This window comes from Octopus bimaculoides, chromosome 14 (genome assembly GCF_046866305.1).
Source record: "Octopus bimaculoides isolate indiv1 chromosome 14, ASM4686630v1, whole genome shotgun sequence".
Lineage (NCBI taxonomy): Eukaryota > Metazoa > Mollusca > Cephalopoda > Octopoda > Octopodidae > Octopus > Octopus bimaculoides.
In genome coordinates, this window is record NC_142941.1 from 36,364,746 (window position 1) to 36,384,763 (window position 20,018).

Consider the following 20,018-nt stretch of genomic DNA (forward strand, 5'->3'; position numbering starts at 1 on the left):
TGGCAACCTCGGGTTGAAATAGAAGACACTTGCCCAAGGTTCTGTACACTGGGACTAAAATGGAAAACACATGGTTGCAAACTGAGCTTCTTTATCTCACAGCTATACCTGTGTCTATATTTATATATATATGTATAGCCTGAACAGGATAAACTACCCCTATTTTGCAGAGAAAGTGTAGGTGGTAGTTTATCCTGTTCAGGCTATATTATTAGCATTATTCTGCGATTGAGAATTTAAAATCACTTTAACTTTCTAAGACATTTCAACGCTTCTAAAAGCAAACTTTGTTTGTTTATTTACGTTTGTCGTAATTTGAATTTAATGTATATATATATATATATATGCATCATATAATGTATATATATATATATAGGAAAATAAAAGATAATAATAATAAGGCAGAATGCTAAACTGAAAGCATATTTTAATATAGATGTGCATAAGGAAGATTAAAAAGGATTTCTAACTGGCTTTTATTGCATGGCAAAATTTCAAGAAGAGGGGAAATGAAAATAATGTTTTTTACAAAAATATAAAAAATATATAAAAAAATAAATATACCAATACATTATATTGTCTTTGAGTTTTTAAAGTTCAATGGTAATCCATGTAGATAATTGTTAGATAGATTAGGATGCATGGAATTAAGAATCATGTTGTTTAAGAAAGGCTGAGAGTTTGTGATTAACAGGAAGTGTGTGTAAGGGAAGACAATCCTGTTGACAAAGAGTTCAGAACTCCAACTAAAGAGTATAAAATCCACAGAATTGTCTTCCCTTACACTTCCTGTTTTGACACCATACTTCCTGTTTAACACAAACTCTCAAGCTTTTTTAAACACAACACGATTCTTAATTCCATACATCCTAATCTATCTAACAATTATCTACATGGATTACCATTGACCTTTAAAAACTCAAAGACAATATAATGTATTGGTATATTTATTTTTTTATATATTTTTTATATCTTTGTAAAAAACATTATTTTCATTTCCCTTCTTCTTGAAAATTTGCCAGGCAATAAAAGCCGGTTAGAAATCCTTTTTAATCCTCCTTATGCACATCTATATTAAAATATGCTTTCAGTTTAGCATTCTGCCTTATTATTATTATTTTTTATTTTCCTATTATTTCTCCATGTGCGGTTAACACAACTCCACCATTTACTGACTTTTATATATATATATATATATATATATATATATATACGCACAGACATTCACACACACACACACATTTACTTATATATATCTAAAAAAGAACATGGGCATAAATTGGTACTCTTTATTCCAACTCTTACATATGTTTCAGTATTTAGCAACACATGATGTCATGCTATAGATGAAACCAACAGATGCAGCTTATAGGACCAGCATGGAGCAAACATATTGCCAGAAACTTTTATGTGTTTAACATCAGAGCCGAAACCCATGTGGTTTAATTGTCGCATGTTGAGCGCATCCAATCATGCCAATAAATATGTGGTGTGTGTATGCTTATTTACTGTGGGCTTGTTCTAATTTCTTACCAAGTTCATTTGCAAGTTGTCTGCCTGCCTGAACATACGATATAGCAGAACATAGTTAACAAAATGTCAAACAGTTATGTTTGCACCTGAATGTGTGAGTGTGTGCATGACTGCAGATGCATGTGTATATATATATGTATATATAAATATTTATATATATGTATGTATATATCTGTATGTATATATGTATGTATATATATATATACATATAGATATATACATACATATATACATATATATATATATTTATATATACATATATATATACACATGCATCTGCAGTCATGCACACACTCACACATTCAGGTGCAAACATATATATATATATACATACATATATATATATATATATATATATATATACATACATATATATATATATATATATATATATATATATATATATATATATATATATATATATATATATATATATATATATATATATATATGTACATATGTGTGTATATAGATATATTTATCCATAGATATGTACATATGTGTGTGTGTGTATGTATATATATATATATATATATATACACACAGACATGTACACACACACACACACACACACACAGATGTATATATGTATATGTGGGTGTATGTAGATATATATATACATGTGTGTGTGTGTGTGTGTATATATATATATATCTATATATATATATATATATATATATATATATATATATAAATAATTATTACAAATTAAAAGGGCAAAGATTTATCAATTTATTAATTTATTAATAAATCAACAATTAATAATTTTTACCAAGCACCATTATCGGTGGAGAACTTATTTAAAAGTTGCCATACATTTATAAACATAATTAAGGGATCAGCAAGCATTTGCTTCACCATATACCGAAGTTCAGAAATAGCAGCTAAAAAAGCTGCGACTCCAACAGATAGCAACCGATGCTATCTGTTGGAGTCTCAGCTTTTTTAGCTGCTATTTCTGAACTTCGGTATATGGTGAAGCAAATGCTTGCTGATCCCTTAATTATGTTTATAAATATATATATATATATATATATATATATATATATATATATATATACACATAGATATGTACACACACACACAGATGTATATATATATAGGTGTGTGTATGTGTGTATATGTATACACACACACACCACACACACACATATATATACACACACACACACACACACACACACACACACATATATATATATATATATATATATGCATAGATATGTACACACACAGACACACATACAGTTGTATATATGTATGTGTGTGTGTGACCCATCTAAGAGTCTATAAGTCAAGAAAAGATCCACTCTTATATCTGTTAGTTGGGTGGGTATATTAATCGAAGTATACAGTATTATAAATCCATTATGGCCAATCTTACCAATTGGTATCGTACTAGTGGTTCAACAGAATGTTAGGTAACAGTCTGATTATGTAGCCCTTTTCTCTTCAGAGGTAGCCATTATAGATTGAAATAGCAACTGCTCCCTGATATTTATATATATATATATATATCAATCATCATCATCATCCTTGTTTAATGTCTGTCTTCCATGCTGGCATGGGTATATATATATATATATATATATATATATATATATATATATATATATCTATATCTGACCAATGAAACAGATCCATGTGTTTTAATTTTATATTAGTTTTGATTGCATCGTCATTTCTCTCCCATTTCTAACAAAACTGTCCGATGAACGGGAATGTGAAACTCAGAGTAACAGTTTTTTGTTATATTTCTGCTGCTTTTAAATAAAGCATATTACTCTACCTCTGGTATTTGAGTACTCTTTTTTCCACCTTGTTGCACATTTCATGTGCTTACTCCGGTATATATATATATATATATATATATATATGTGTGTGTGTGTACATACATACATATATATACATACATACATACCCACACACACAAACACACGTGCATGTGTGTAATCCATTCACATAAACACATGCATGCACACATAGTTAAAACTAGCTACCATACTTGAGGCAGTGAACCAAAAATAATTATTAATTAATTGAAATTATAAACCTAATGTAAAGAAACTCGTTAATTTGTGTCACTAATAACTATTCTCAGAAGGGGCAAAGGAGGAAACTTCTAGAATTTCAACCACTCAGAAATTAAATTAACCTACAAATGTGAAGGAAATAAGTGTGATCTTTGAAAGTTATGGTGGCAACTGTAGACATATTTCAATCTTATTAAGTCTTGTCAGTGGAGCATTGTGTACTAAGTAGAATACCAGATCAGCTATTAGAAATCTTTCTTAACCTCAGTATACCCTTTAATAGGGTTTACTGTTAGGCAGTAAACCCTATTAACTGTTATAACTGTTATCCAGTTATAGAAATATACTAAAAAATGAAACATTGAGAGTAAAATATAGTTGTTGAACTAAGACAAGGAGTTTAATTACACTGATTACATTGTGTGACATAACTTTTGTCTTTGGGTAGCTACTATTATTTCCTATTTCATTACCCCTAGAAAGTATGAAAAATGGCTAATATTTCCTTCAAACTTTATATTTGTTACATTTTTTCAAACCCCAAAGAATCCCTCTCAACCCATGGCTATGGTGCTGCTCCACTACTCCTGCTCATGATCAACCACTAAGGGACATGCTCAAGTGGTTATGATCAAGCAATTGACAAGTAAATCTATGGTATTCAGCAAGATGTTTGCTATAATGATATTTCTGCTTCAGCAACTCAGTGCTGAATTTGTCTCAAATGTAATGGAAAATAGACCAGTTTCAAAACATCGATGCCCAAGTCACAAAAGCAAAGTTTGAAGAGAATTGTAGTCATTTCCTTTGATTTCTAGATAGAAGCAAATAGGAAATAACACTTACTGACCGAAGACAAATATATATATATATATATATAAATTTTGTTACAGTGTTATGAATTGACTCAGAGCACACTGATACAAGCCAGCATATAAAGTAGGTGTAATGCCAGCATGTAAAGTGGATGTAAAATGATGATGATGATGATGAAGAAATGACTATGGTAATGATAATGATGAGGAGACAGAGATGGAGGATAATGCCTGTTTGACAGAACAAATAGACTGATGGCGTATTTATGTAATCTGTTCAAGTACAAAATTGGACTTTCTGACATTCTGACCACACCTGTAGTTATATTGTATTAACTGAGAGTGGAAAACAGAGGGGAACTGAACAGTTCAAAGAGTGGGAAAGAAGAAGTGGAGCGTTAAGCAGGAAACAGTTAATTTGTTATTAAGCAACAGAACTGAATATTTGAGAAAATGAACAACTGATTGTCTTCAAACCCAACCCTTGTGTTTTACAGATATCCACACAAACATGCTTACATACATTCACATATATATGCAAACACACATATATTGCATTGTTTCATAATGAAGAACTTCAAGTAAATCTCAGTCACACACACACATACGTGCATATATACATAAGCAGGTATACATGGCTAATGTATCATACACACAAACACACATTTACAACTAATTGCACACATAGACACATACACACAAAATGTACAAACAAAAACAAATGCAATTACACTTAGGCATACATATCGCATAGAGAAATCATGTGTACTTATATGCACACATGTGTATGTATGTATGTGTGTGCATATATATATATATATATATACACACATACATACATATATATATATTTATACACACACATGCACACAAATACACACACACATGTATACATATACATGTGTGTCTGTGTGTGTGTGAATGCAGATGTATATAGATTTATATATGTATACATATCTGCATGCATGTGTACATGTGTGTATACATATACGCAAGCACAAACGAGATATAGAAATTCTTTGTTAAAGATGGAAAGATTCAATTTAAGGCTTCCAAATTTTCAAGAATTACATTGTTTTTTTTTTCTTCCTTATGTGTACATGTGTGTGTGTGTATATAAGCATGCATGTGCATAAAAAATACAGCATATAAAACAGAATAAACACATGAAAAAAAGGCTGAAGTATTTGAGCTGTGAGTTGAATTTGCATGTATTTTTTATCAGTTGAAAAATTAGATTTTTAAGTTAATCTAAGTGAAAATAATTGAATTGGGGGCCAATGTGAAATTAAATTATTCGATGTATATATATGGCTTGTAAAGTTACTTGTGTTTATCAGGTTAATCCATGTATTATCAACTATATTTATGTGATTATAAACTATGGAAACGCATATAAATTATACACACTGACATACACATATACATACACATGCACATACACATATATATAGACATACATGCATGCATACAGAGATACATGCACACACACACATGTATGTACACACATGCATATATTCATACAACAATTATACAAGGGTACATGTACTAGTATTGCACACATGCTAACATACATGAATATATATATATATATATACACATACATACATATATATATATATGCGCACACATGTATATATTCATACAACATATGCCTACGTACATCAATATACAGATACACAGAAACATGCAATATATAAATATATAACTATGTATACTTGTAAGCATGTATGTACATATATGTATGCATAAACAGAGAGGTAGAGGTCGTAGTAAACATTTAAAGTTTTCTTTAATTAGGCTCTTGTATGGTAACCTATAACGACTATTCTCTCACTGACCTATGTGCACAAATAACACACACACACACACACATATATACATATACATATGCATGTATACAGGTATATACTTATGGATGCAAAAGCAAATAAATGCATAATATTGTTCTTTTAACTTTATGGGTGTAGACACACAGATGTTATTATATGTGTGTGTGTGTGTATGTATATGCATATATATCCATGTGTATATATATATATATATATATATATACACACACACACATGCATTTACAAACTGATTGTATTTGTCAGTCCTCTGATCATTGCTTTACACAAGCTAAATATGAAGCTTTAAGCTATAATGGACTATACCACGGGATGTGTGTGTGTGTTATATATATATATATATATATATATATATACCATCATCATCATTTAACGTCCATTGACCAGGGCTGGCAAGGCTGCACCAGACCCTAATCTGATTTGGCATGGTTTCTGCAGCTGGATGCCCTTCTTAATGCCAACCACTGTGAGAATGTAATGGGTGCTTTTAGATGCCATCAGCATGAGTGCCATTTGTGTTACACCAGTATCTGCCACAACTGCAATTTTGCTCTGCTTGGTGGGTTTTCTTCTGAAGCACGACATAATGCAAAAGGTCTCAGTCATTGCCTCCAAGAGGCTCAACACTCGGAAGGAACTCAGCAACTTTGCCTCTGTGAAGCCCAACACTGGAAAGGAACTTGTCTTCGTTAGGTCCAACACTCAAAAGGAACTCGCCTCTGTGATATATATATATTTATATATAAAGCATCAAAGGCCCTTCCTGAGCTATATGCTTGCAAGGCTCATTTCTCAGAATCTGTGGTATATATATTCCTCATTGAACAAGATGCTGGTCCATCACAGGATTACTCATTTTTGCCATGTGGACTCGAGCAATATGAATGAAGTGTTTTGCTCAAGAACACAATGTGTCACCTGGTCCAGGAATTGAAACCACAAGCTGACGATCATGTATGAAACATCCTAACGACTAAGCCATGCACCTCTAGACACACACACACATGCACATACACCACACACACACACACATGCACACACACACACACCCACACAATTTCTAGTCTCTGACAATGCATAGAAAAGACAATATATACCAAACAGTGACTCCAAAGAAAGGACAAGAATTAAGGGGCAACTGTCCATCTAACTATCTCCGTGTATATATATACATATAGTATGTTCATATTCATATATGTATATTATATATATATATATATATATATATATATATATATATATATATATATATATATATATGAAAATGCAAATATGTATATACATATGTATATATATCTGTGTGTGTGTGTGTATATATATATATATATATATAATCTATACATGACCACTTGAGCATGTAACTGACCAGAATATTGGATGTTGTTACACATTGTTGGTCACAATACACTTTGCATCAGTTTAGCCTTCAAGCAGGCCAACATTCACCCCTCATCGAAAGGGGCCTGGAGCAATGTGAAATGAAGTGTTTTTCCCAAGAGCACAATGTGCCACTTGGTCTGGGAATTGAACTTACTGTCTAGCAGTTATGAGTGCAACAGCCTGACCACTAATTCACACAAACACACGCATGCACACACACACACACATGTATGTATATAAAGATAGATAGATAGATAGATAGATAGATGGATAGATAGACAAACAGACAGACAGACAAATAGGTAGATAGATAGATAAATAGATTGATAGATAGACAAACAAATAGATTGATAGATAGACAAACAAATAGATAGATAACTAGATATACATGTATATATATATATATATATATATATATATATACATGTATATATATATATATATATATGTATATATATATATATATATATGTATATATATATATATATATATATATATATATATATATATATATATATATATATATATATATATATATATATATATATATATATATATATATATATATATATATATATATATAGATAGATAGATAGATAGATATAAAGTAATACATCTGTAGTTAAGGTAAAGAAGTTGATGACTATTAATATTGCAGAGAGGATTGAGATTTCAAGGTAAAGCAAAGTAATGTTACGTACTTACCAGCCAACATGTTTCTCATCTCTATGAGCAAAGAACTTATCCTAGAAATGTACTGAGAGACTGTGTTGTCTAATATTACTAAGAGGTGTACACAGGAATATCTTCTTACTTCTTATTCCTTTGAGTATAAGATTAAAATGAAGTTGTGAAGTACATCCATTCCTGCGTATATTAGCATAGCAGTATATAATTCTTTTGCTGATTTGCATCAATTTATCCATATTTGTAAGACTGGGTGTACGTATGGTTTATTTATTGGAGCAATTGTTTTTACAGCTGGATGCCCTTCCTATCGCTAATCACTGAACCGTGAAATAGAGTCGAGTCTGTTTATGCAGATGTAAATTTAAAATGTCTTCAACTGGGAATTCTAGCGAAGTCACGAATTTGGATCTCCAGCAGTTTGCTCTCATAATTATGTGTGTTACGTGTAAGCGTGTGTAATGTGTGTAATTTTGCAAGTGAGTGTATTTGTGAATATGTGTACGAGTGTCTATATGTATATTCATACACACACACGTATATTTATGTCAGTCTCTTACATATATGTGTATATGTTTATATATGTACACATACACTCATGTACACACACACATATACATATATACCTATGTATATGTATATGTGTGCATATATATATGTACCTCTTTCTTTTTCTCTGTGTGTAGATACATACACACAAATAATATATGCATACATATTTATAATTGTGTGTGGATATAGATACATAATATCTATACGTCTATATATTTGTATATGAATACACATGAAGAAATATATATGCATATAAAAATATACTCTATGAAACTGTGAAATACTGGAATGGTGAGGTAGAGAGGTGGGAGAGAACCAGAGACAAATTTACAAACAAATATAAACCAAGCGAGAGGTATATATAATGTGGAATAAAGATTCAAACACACATATACATGTATATGCCTGTATGTGTGTGTATGTGTCTGTATTTATTCATGTGTATGTTTGTGTGTGTGTGTGTGTCTGTCTGTCTGTGTATGTATTTATTCATATGTTTACGTGTGTTTATATTCATATATATGTATTTAAAAACTTTTATGTATACAAATACAAATACTTATTAATGGTTGGTTTGAATTGTACCGAAACTCAAATCTCAATTAAAATCACGTATACAGTACATTACATACACACACACCTACCTATGTACATGAATGCACACACACACACACATACACACACATACATACACACACATATATGTAAGTATATCTATATAGGGGCATACATACAGCAATACATACGTACTTACATATGTACATACACGGAGACATAAATATATGTATCTATCTATTTATCTATCTGTCTATCTCTCCTTATGTATGTATATATATATATATAGATAGATATGTACACAGACATAAATGCACAAGAAAGTCTATGATTGTTTATTATTAATTGCACACATGTGTGAATATGGTGTCAGAGTTCTGTTATGGTTGATTGAGTGTTCCATTTGTCTCTGGCAGCAGCATGTGTGTGTGTGTGTGTGTGTGTGTGTGTGTTTGTGTGTGCGAATGGTATTGGTACAAGTGTCAATAAACTAAATATCAGCAATGCAATGGTTTAAGTGGTTGAATTGATCAAAGCTAGGAGTGATTGCCACTCCTAGCTTTTAGTAGACGTCAATATAAATGCAAACTTATCACTTTTATTTGTTCTCATCTATGTATGCATGTATATATGCATGTATGTATGCACTTATATATGCATTATTATGAGAGTCTATGTATATGTATGCATAATATATATGTATATATACACTCATGCACACACACATATATTTGTATGTATGAGTATATATATAAATACATATATATATATACATATATATATATATATATATATATATATATATATATATATATACATATATATATATATATACATATATATATACATATATATATATATATATATACATATATATATATATATATATACATATATATATACATATATATATATATATATACATATATATATATATATATATATATATATATATATATATATATATATATATACATATATATATACATATATATATATATATATACATATATATATACATATATATATATATATACATATACATATATATATATATACATATATATATATATATACATATATATATACATATATATATACATATATATATACATATATATATACATATATATATACATATATATATACATATATATATACATATATATATACATATATATATACATATATATATACATATATATATACATATATATATATATATATACATATATATATACATATATATATACATATATATATATATATATATATATATATATATATATATATATATATATATATATATATAAATATATATATATATATAAGTTCATTTTATGTGTATCTTACATATATTACATTTAGGTAGATAGATTATATGAATAGACATGTACACAAAGAGATAACTCTGAAGATGGATGCATGGACACATGCACATGCACACACACACACATACTATACAAGTGCTTTTGTATATGTATATATTTACATGATACGTAAAATATACATATCTGTATGTATGGATATATTACGTACATACACACACACACATATATATATATGTATATATATGTTTAGTTTGGGACAATCAGTAAGTTGTCATAATAGAACTCAGAGGTTCAAATACTGGAGCAAAGAGCTATGATGCATTTTCATCGGCTCTGGCATTTAAAACTCTGAGTACTTACTGATTGTCCTAAACTATATATATATAAATTTCTCTATTTACTAAATATTGAGATCTCATTCTTTTGTTGTCATTTTTATTATTATTATTATTATCATCATTATTATCATTATTATTATAATATATATATATTTAAACATATTATTATTATTATTATATATATATATATATATATTTAGACATATCATTATTATATATATATATATATATATATATATATATATATATTTAAACATATTGAATCTTGCAATCTTATAATCGTTGATCATTTAAAAAAAATTCTGACAAGAAATTGTAATATAATAATACCAAATTGAGACAATATATAAATATATTCTTTGTTTTTGGGTAGACGAACATGAATGAAACATGAGCTTTTAAAAATTAAGTAAACAAACAAACAAATAAATAAATAAATAAATAAATAAATAAATAAATAAATAAATGTATAAATAAATAACTGAATCAAACCATTGTCATGGGGTGTTTCCTTGAATGGTATTGAGATTTTCAAAACAAATGGAAAGAAAACATAGATCTTATAGTTTTATTTTTTATTTATATATAAAGGATATAATTTATGAGTGGAAAGATAGGTCTGTGTGTGATTGCTCAAGGTCTATGAATAACAGCACTTAAATATCCTCTTATATAACAACCTCCTTAATAAAAAGAGGATGCATTAGATAATGTTGTATTCTTAAATATGGTTTGTTTGAAAATTACAAAAAAATAAAAGGAGAAAATAACCCCTTGACTTGAATCCAGTTGATATGCCTGCTCTATTCATGATGATTAGGGATTAAACAAAAACAACATCAATAACATCACCACCACCAACAACAACAACAACACCAAACAAACTTCATGTTAGTCATTCAACTTGCTAGAAATAGAAGATAAATTATCCTCATGCCCTTTACAATAAAGACAATACATCTCTTTGGAGTACTCAGCCACTTGACTATATACAGATAATGTGAAAACCAGCAAATGGTTTTTATGCAATCAGTATATATTGTCATAGGCTGGTGATTTGCTTTGTCCCTGGTTCATTTCAGATATACTTTGTTGATAAGCTACAAAATGGTCAAATATCAGTATCCTGAATGGGATTGGAGGCAAGTTGTCTATGACTTTCAGGTGTTTTAACACTCAGTGCTATGCAAGTATCATCTCCCAGGCACTATACAGCTGTGAACCAGTGAACAAACGAAAGGCATACATTGAGTATGTGCACTTGATAAAATGTGTTTCCAGTATATTCTATCTTCTGTATTATTTGTTTCTACTATACTCAACATACACTGTGGAATTTCTAACATAGATCCAGCAATGATTGTGCAATTACTGTGGATGACACCAGGTAGCCATAAACAGTGAGTGTGCTTTCCAAGATACTACTTGGGGCATACCTAAAATGCAGTTTAAATTTTAAAAATTAAAATCTAAACTTTAATCATAACTTTTACATAATTATTTATATATATATATAATTTATTAATGAGGGTAGAAATTGATATTGATCAATTAAAACCAGTGGTCTAGCATATTAAAAAATCCGAAGATTAAAATTATATTACATACAAGAATAAGAGGAATGACCAGCAAATGTGGATTCCTGAATGCTAGAAATAGATGCCGAATCATCCAACCATGAACAAGAATGTTCTCAGTAGAAAAAATCAGCGACACAACAGTCTGTTGTGTCGCTGATTTTTTTCTACTGAGAACATTCTTTTTCGTGGTTGGATGATTCGGCATCTATTTCTAGCATTCAGGAATCCACATTTGCTGGTCATTCCTCTTATTCTTATATATATATATATATATATATATATATATATATATCTCACAAGTCACTTCAGGTAGATGGCTTTGCTTGATATGTATGAAAGGTGTTGGTAGAAACTCCATACATTGTATTCAGAGTCTGGCAGGCTGAAGGCTGCATACAGCTTCCTATAGTTAAGATTGATTGTTGTGAAGTTATAAATAAATATTGTTAGTATATTTAGACTTGTGAAAAAAGATGTTATAGCTCATGATAATATAAAAATAATCTTTCTATGTATGCATTTGTGTGGATGTCTATCTATCTATCTATCTATCTATCTGCCTATCTGTCGGTCTGTCCGGCCATCCACCTGTCTGTCTACATATACAGAGAGAGAGAGAAAGAAAGAGAGAGAGGAAGTCAGCTAGAAGACACATAGAGTGGTATATTGTTCAAGTGGTAAAACTAGTGATCAGGTTCAAAAATTAATGTTAAAGCATTTGGCTAGGATCCGATGTGTGTGTGTGTGTGGTGAATTTGAATCCTAATTGACAGTTTAGGTGTGTTTTCTCTACTAGTGGATATCTATGTATTTTTAACTTCATCATGTGACTTGTACACACACACATCTATACTCAGGTGCATGTGTATGTTTATATACATACATACATACGTACGTACGTACGTACGTACATACATACATACATATGTATATATATATATACTCACACACACATAAACACACCTGCACAGACACATTCCCTGGCACAAGCAAGACTCATATCTATATATTCTTTCTCCCTTCTCTTTCAGTGAGTATGCATATGTATATATATATATATATATATATATATATATATATATATATATATGTATGTATGTATATCTAAGTCTGTATATGTGTGCATGTGTGTGTATTTGTTGTGTTTGTATTATATATATACATGTATGAATGTGTGTGTATGTACATATATATATATATATATGTATGTGTGTATATATATATATATATATATATATATATATATATATATATATATATATATATATATTTATTGATGCATTGGTACATGCTTACAGACTCTAAGTAACCATCATAATGGATGATTGCCGTTTCACTCTCATGTCAAAATCTCATCCTCTCCCAACACACCTAGCTCATTACTGTCTAGTCTGGGGCCAAAAAAAACAAACAACCACACCCACATCCCTATGCATACACACACACACACACATATATATATATATGCATTTACATATGTACACACATATGTGTGTGTGATGTGTACATATATATATATATATATATATCTATACATATGATATACATACTTATGCATCATGTACACGGTTTTACGCACACATACAAACAAAAGTAGACAAGCAGACATATATGTCTTAGAAAATGAATGAATACTTTGGCTAACCAATATAGGTAACAACAACAACAACATGTACTGCTACAACAACAAATAAAAATATATAAATAAAAAGAGCAAATTGTTGTCGTGATCAATACAACTTTATAAAATAAGGTTTATAACCTTGAACCTCCTCAAGCTGACATATGCCAAACATTGTAAAACTAGCCAACAACATCTCCGCTGCCATCATCAATAATTCACCCCACTCATCACCACCACCACCGTGATCATCATCATCGTCGTCATCATTTCTACCACCATCAACATCACTACTACTGTCACAACCACTATCACAGATGCTATTGCCATCATCATGATCATCTTCACCAGCACCAGCACCAACACCATTATCACAAACAGCCAATACCGTATTACCACCACTAACAATACTACTGCCATTATCATTACCATTCTCACCACCATCACCACTTCTAACATCAAAATCACTCTTATCTCCACCACCAACACCACAACCACCAACAACAACAACTGTATGAGAGGCTCAATGATCATTAGTGTGTAATTTGAAAGAGACAGGCTATTATTTCTAGCACATTCAGTAATGACATAAAACAGTGGTTCTTATTCACTTTTTATCTATGGACCCCTTCGATTCCTATTTTATTCTGTTGGACCCTCATACCCATTCAGTGTTTAAAAGAAATCCAATAACATTTTTATAATCAAATATTATTAGGGGTTGTAATGACGGTAAGCTGGGAGAATTGTTAGCATGCCAGGCAAAATGCTTAACAGTATCTTGTCTGTCTTTATGTTTGAGTTCAAATTCTGCCAAGATTGACTTTCAGGGCCAATAAAATAAATACCAGTTGATCACTTGGGTCGATAAAATTGACTGACCCTCTCCCACAAAATAGCTAGCTCTGTGCCAAATCTTGAAACTAATATTATGAGAAATTATATGAAAAAATCGTTAAAATATTTCGTATATTGTCGAGCTATCACCAATTTAATGAACACAATTTCAACAACTAAACTTTTTATAGACCCCCAAGGGCCATATGAACCTCAGTTGAAAACCACTGACAGAGGCTCCCACCACACTGGATGAAAGGTAAAGCTGGATCCAGTGGAATTTGAATTCAAATAATGAATAAAACAAAGTATTCTATCCACAAATGTTTCAGCCAATTAGCTGTCTAAATAGGATTCACACAATATCTGGACCCCTACCAACCAGCAAAACAAGAAACAAACCCCAGATGGGCGGTCATGGCTTTAACATAGTTAACCAGAGCCGTGTGGTTAAGTACCTTGCTTTGCAGCCATGTAGTCTTGGGTTCATTCTATGTCTTTGTCTTTGTGTTTGTCACCATCACTACTTGATAAACAGTGCTGGCTTGTTTACATCTTTTTTTTTTTTTGATCTTTTATCTTTTGCTTGTTTCAATTGTTTGACTGCAATCTTGCTGGGGCAGTGCCTTGAAATTTTAGCTGAATGAATCAGCACCAGGACTTATTTTTTAAGCCTGGTACTTCTTCTATTGGTCTCTTTTGCTGACCTGCTAAGTTACGGTCATGCAAATACACCAAAACTGGTTGTCAAGTGTTGGTTTGTGGGACAAACACAGCCACTATGATGCATACACATAGATATAGATACACACACACACACACACACATGCACACACACATATACATGTACATAAATGTATATTTACACACACACACATATAAATATATATACATATATACCATTCCAGCTGGAAAATGAATGGAATACCTGGTGTGTGTCTTGTTGTGGCTACCCGCTCCTAAAAGAATTGGGGAATAGACCTGGGTATATAAAAAGAATATATATATATATATATATATATATATATATATATATTATATGATGGGCTTCTTTCAGTTTCTGCTCATCAAATCCATTCACAAGGCTTTAGTCGGACCAAGGCTATAGTATAAGACACTTGCCCAAGGTGCCATACAGTGGGACTGAACCCTGAACCATGTGGTTGAAAAGCAAGCTTCTTACCACACAGCCACGCCTGTGTATGTGTCACTCAACAGTCTAGCCAAAAATGACCAATACAAAAATTATGAAACTTTAAAAATAAGAAATGAGATCCATTTAGTTGACTAAAACCCTTCAAGTCACTTTTGTTGACTAAAACCCTTCAAGCCGGTGCTCCAGTATGGTTGCAATTTAATGGCTGAAAACAAGTAAAAGAGTAAAAGATAACATCATGTCAGCTTGTTTGTATGCAAGCTGACAAGAACCATACCATACCATACTATCTTTAAAAAAACATAAGGATAAAAACATTTGGTAATGTACTACAACTTATACTGTGTCAAGGAGAAGGGGGGGAAAGGGGGAAGGGGGGGAAAGACGTTGAACTGGTCACAGTTTTAACACTTTTGATCAAAGGTTTGCTTGATCAAAGCTGACATGGGGGTTAGACATCATCAACAACAACAATAGCAACAACAACAACAATAACAGTAACAACAACATAACATATTTTCTTCATGCTTAGCCTTCGCCACCTCTACCACCACCACTGCCGCTATCGCCACCGCCACCATGACTACTTACGCATCAAAACTCTGCCTCCACCTCCTCTTTTCTTCAGTTCATTTTTCTGGAATCAACCAAACTGTGTGCCAATCTGTCCAACACAACATTTCACTGTTGTCATGGCGCATCTTAGCCATTACATGCATACAGATGCCAAGATGCATACACACATATATGCACATACTTGTACTTACACAAACACTCACACTTGCACAGCCCAACACACAGCAACGCACAACAATACACAGCAACATGCAACAACACATGGCAATACACACACACACACACACACACACACGCGCATGCACACATGTCAAGACACACACAGATGCATAGATACAAAAGAACATGCACACTTCCCATAAACACCCACACAAGCAAACACACACATATACACACATCAAAACACTTCAACATACACATATGCAAACACACAGAAACCAACATATACACAGGCACCAATAGACACACAAACAAACCATCACACACATACACACACAAAGAAACCATCACACACATACACACACAGACCAATACACTCATATACCAACCCACACAGCACCTCATAAGCATAATTACACACACATACACATGCATCCAAACCCCCCAAGAATGGCTAAAATGGAATGAAGGTGTCTTTAAGGTTTCACACATTCTACATCCCAGACGCTTTCCTCCCCCATTATCTCTCTTAGAAACCACACTGTGTGTGTGTATGTATATGTATACCAATGTGTCTGTTTCTCTATATGTGGATGTTTGTTGGTGGTTGATATTTTCTTGTCTGTCTCAGATTTTTCTCTAAGGGTTGTTATATTTTCTCTTCCAGACATTTCTCTGGTAAAAAATATTTGAATGGCTTTGTATCAATGTGTCTATTTATGTATACATTTTAATGTGTGTATGTGTATGTATGTCACATGTATGTACATGCGTATATTGCATATATATTTGTGTCAGTATCTTTGAGCATGAATGTGTTTGAGTGAATGCATGTGTGTATGTATTTATCTGAGTGCATCCATTTTTCAGTGTGTATGTGTTTGTGTGTGTATTTCTGTGAAATTTGTGTCCTCTCTTTCTTGTGTGTGCATGCATATGTTGTGTACATGAACATTTTGTCTCTGTGTGCATGTGCTTATATCTGTGTATATGTGTGCATATGCATCTGCATATCTGTATGTGTAGTTGTCTGCTTATTTTATGTCTTTTCATCAGGGTGCTCATGCATATGTGTGTGTGGGTCTATATATATTTTCCAGCATTTGCTTGCATGTGTGTGTATCTGTGAGTGTGAGTTAGTCTGTCTTTTTGTCATTCTATTTTTCATTGTGGGCAATGTTTGCTTGTTTGTTAGTGAGTGCATGTGTGTGTGTGTGTATTTGTCTGTCTATTTTTTGGTCTATATTTCAGAGTGAACATGCGCGTGTGTGTATTTTGTTCATATATTGATGTTCATCTTTTTTTCAGTATTTGTATGTATTTATGTATGTGTAAGTGTGTGCTTGTTATCTTCAGTTTTCATTTTGTTCTCTGAAGCATTTTTTTATGCGTAATGGTCAGAAATGTTGCTATTTGAAGTACTTGAGTCTTTCATATTTCTAATCATAACTACAATATTTAACTGTTGTACTTTAGTCTTACATATTAGTCATTACAAAATATTTAACTGTTGCACTTCAGTCTATCATTACTAGTCATAACTACAATATTTAACTGTTGTACTTCAGTCAATCATATTGATTTCACATTTTAGCTCAAGGCCAGCAATTTTGGGGTAGAGCTTAAATCAATTACATTGACCCCTGTGTTCAACTGATACTTATTTTATTGACACTGAAAGGATGAAAGGCAAAGCTGACCCTGGAGGAAGTTGAACTCAGAATGTAAAGATGGATGAAATGCTGCTAAACATTTTGCTCAACATGCTAATGATTCTGGAAGCTCACTGTCTTACTTCAGTTTATCATATTAATCATAGTTACAATATTTAACTGCTCTACTTCAGTCATATACATTACAAATTATAATCCAATCACTATTGTATTTCACTTATTCATATTACTAGTTATAAGACAATAACTGTTGTACTTCAAATTTTTATATTATTAGATATTACAATATTTAACTGTTTTACTTCAGTCTTTCATATTGTAAATCATAGCACAATGTTTAACTGCTGAACTTCAATCTTTCGTATTATAAGTCATAACGCATAACAAATATTTAGCTGTTGTCTGTCTTATTATATTAACCTTATCACAATATTTAACTGTTCTAACACAATCTATCGCATAGATATGTTCTTCCCAACACATCTCTCCAATCTGCTGTATTTTTTATTTTTATTGTTTTGCCATTTTTTTTCTTTTAGGTTTGTTTGGTTTTTCAACTTTTCTCCTAACTCCATTTCTTTTTACTTCCTTTATATCTGATCTTCATTTTTCCCTTTATCTTTCTTTACATCATTTTGTCATTCTTTCTTTCTCCTCGTTCTTTTTCAATACACACTCATACATACACACAGATCTCTATGCAAACACACATATATGCATATATACAATGATTTTTCAGTTTCTGTCTACCTACCAAATCCACTTAAAAACCTTTGGTCAGTACAGAGCATTAGAAAACACTAACCCAAGATGCCATAACTGAAACAATGTGGTTAAGAAGCTGAAAAAACCCATCTAACCACATGCCCATGCCTGCACCTTACATTTATATATGTGTGTGTAATGTAAGTGTATATATATACATATATATATATATATATATATATATATATATATATATATATACACACTTACTGAACCGGCTTTCATTGCATTGCAAATTTTCAAGAAGAGGGGAAATGAAAATAATGTTTTTTACAAAAATATAAAAAAATATATAAAAAAAATAAATATACCAATACATTATATTGTCTTTGAGTTTTTAAAGTTCAATGGTAATCCATGTAGATAATTGTTAGATAGATTAGGATGCATGGAATTAAGAATCGTGTTGTGTTTAGAAAAGGCTGAGAGTTTGTGTTAAACAGGAAGTGTGGTGTCAAAACAGAAGTGTGTGTAAAGAGTATAAAACCCACAGAATTGTCTTCCCTTACAAACACTTCCTGTTTAACACATAAACTCTCAGCTTTTTTTAAACACAACATGAATAATCCCATGCATC

General features: G+C 31.1%; 1 protein-coding gene and 1 long non-coding RNA gene across 7 annotated transcripts in view; one reads left to right on the plus strand and one right to left on the minus strand.

Moving 5' to 3' along the window:
- LOC106881593 (protocadherin beta-15) overlaps positions 1-20,018 on the minus strand; it is a 319,651-nt gene that overhangs the window by 231,419 nt on the left and 68,214 nt on the right. For 2 of the 6 annotated variants that reach the window (XR_016244294.1, XM_089362700.1), the window contains exon 1: positions 8,317-8,541. The exons of 3 other annotated variants lie outside the window; for them this stretch is intronic. The gene's annotated coding sequence lies outside the window, so the exon portion shown is untranslated. Of the gene's footprint in view, positions 1-8,316; positions 8,768-20,018 lie in introns of those variants that run through there. One more of the 6 variants, XR_016244291.1, reaches the window with a different exon arrangement.
- LOC128249440 (uncharacterized) overlaps positions 1-20,018 on the plus strand; it is a 349,834-nt gene that overhangs the window by 102,588 nt on the left and 227,228 nt on the right. The window lies entirely within an intron of this gene.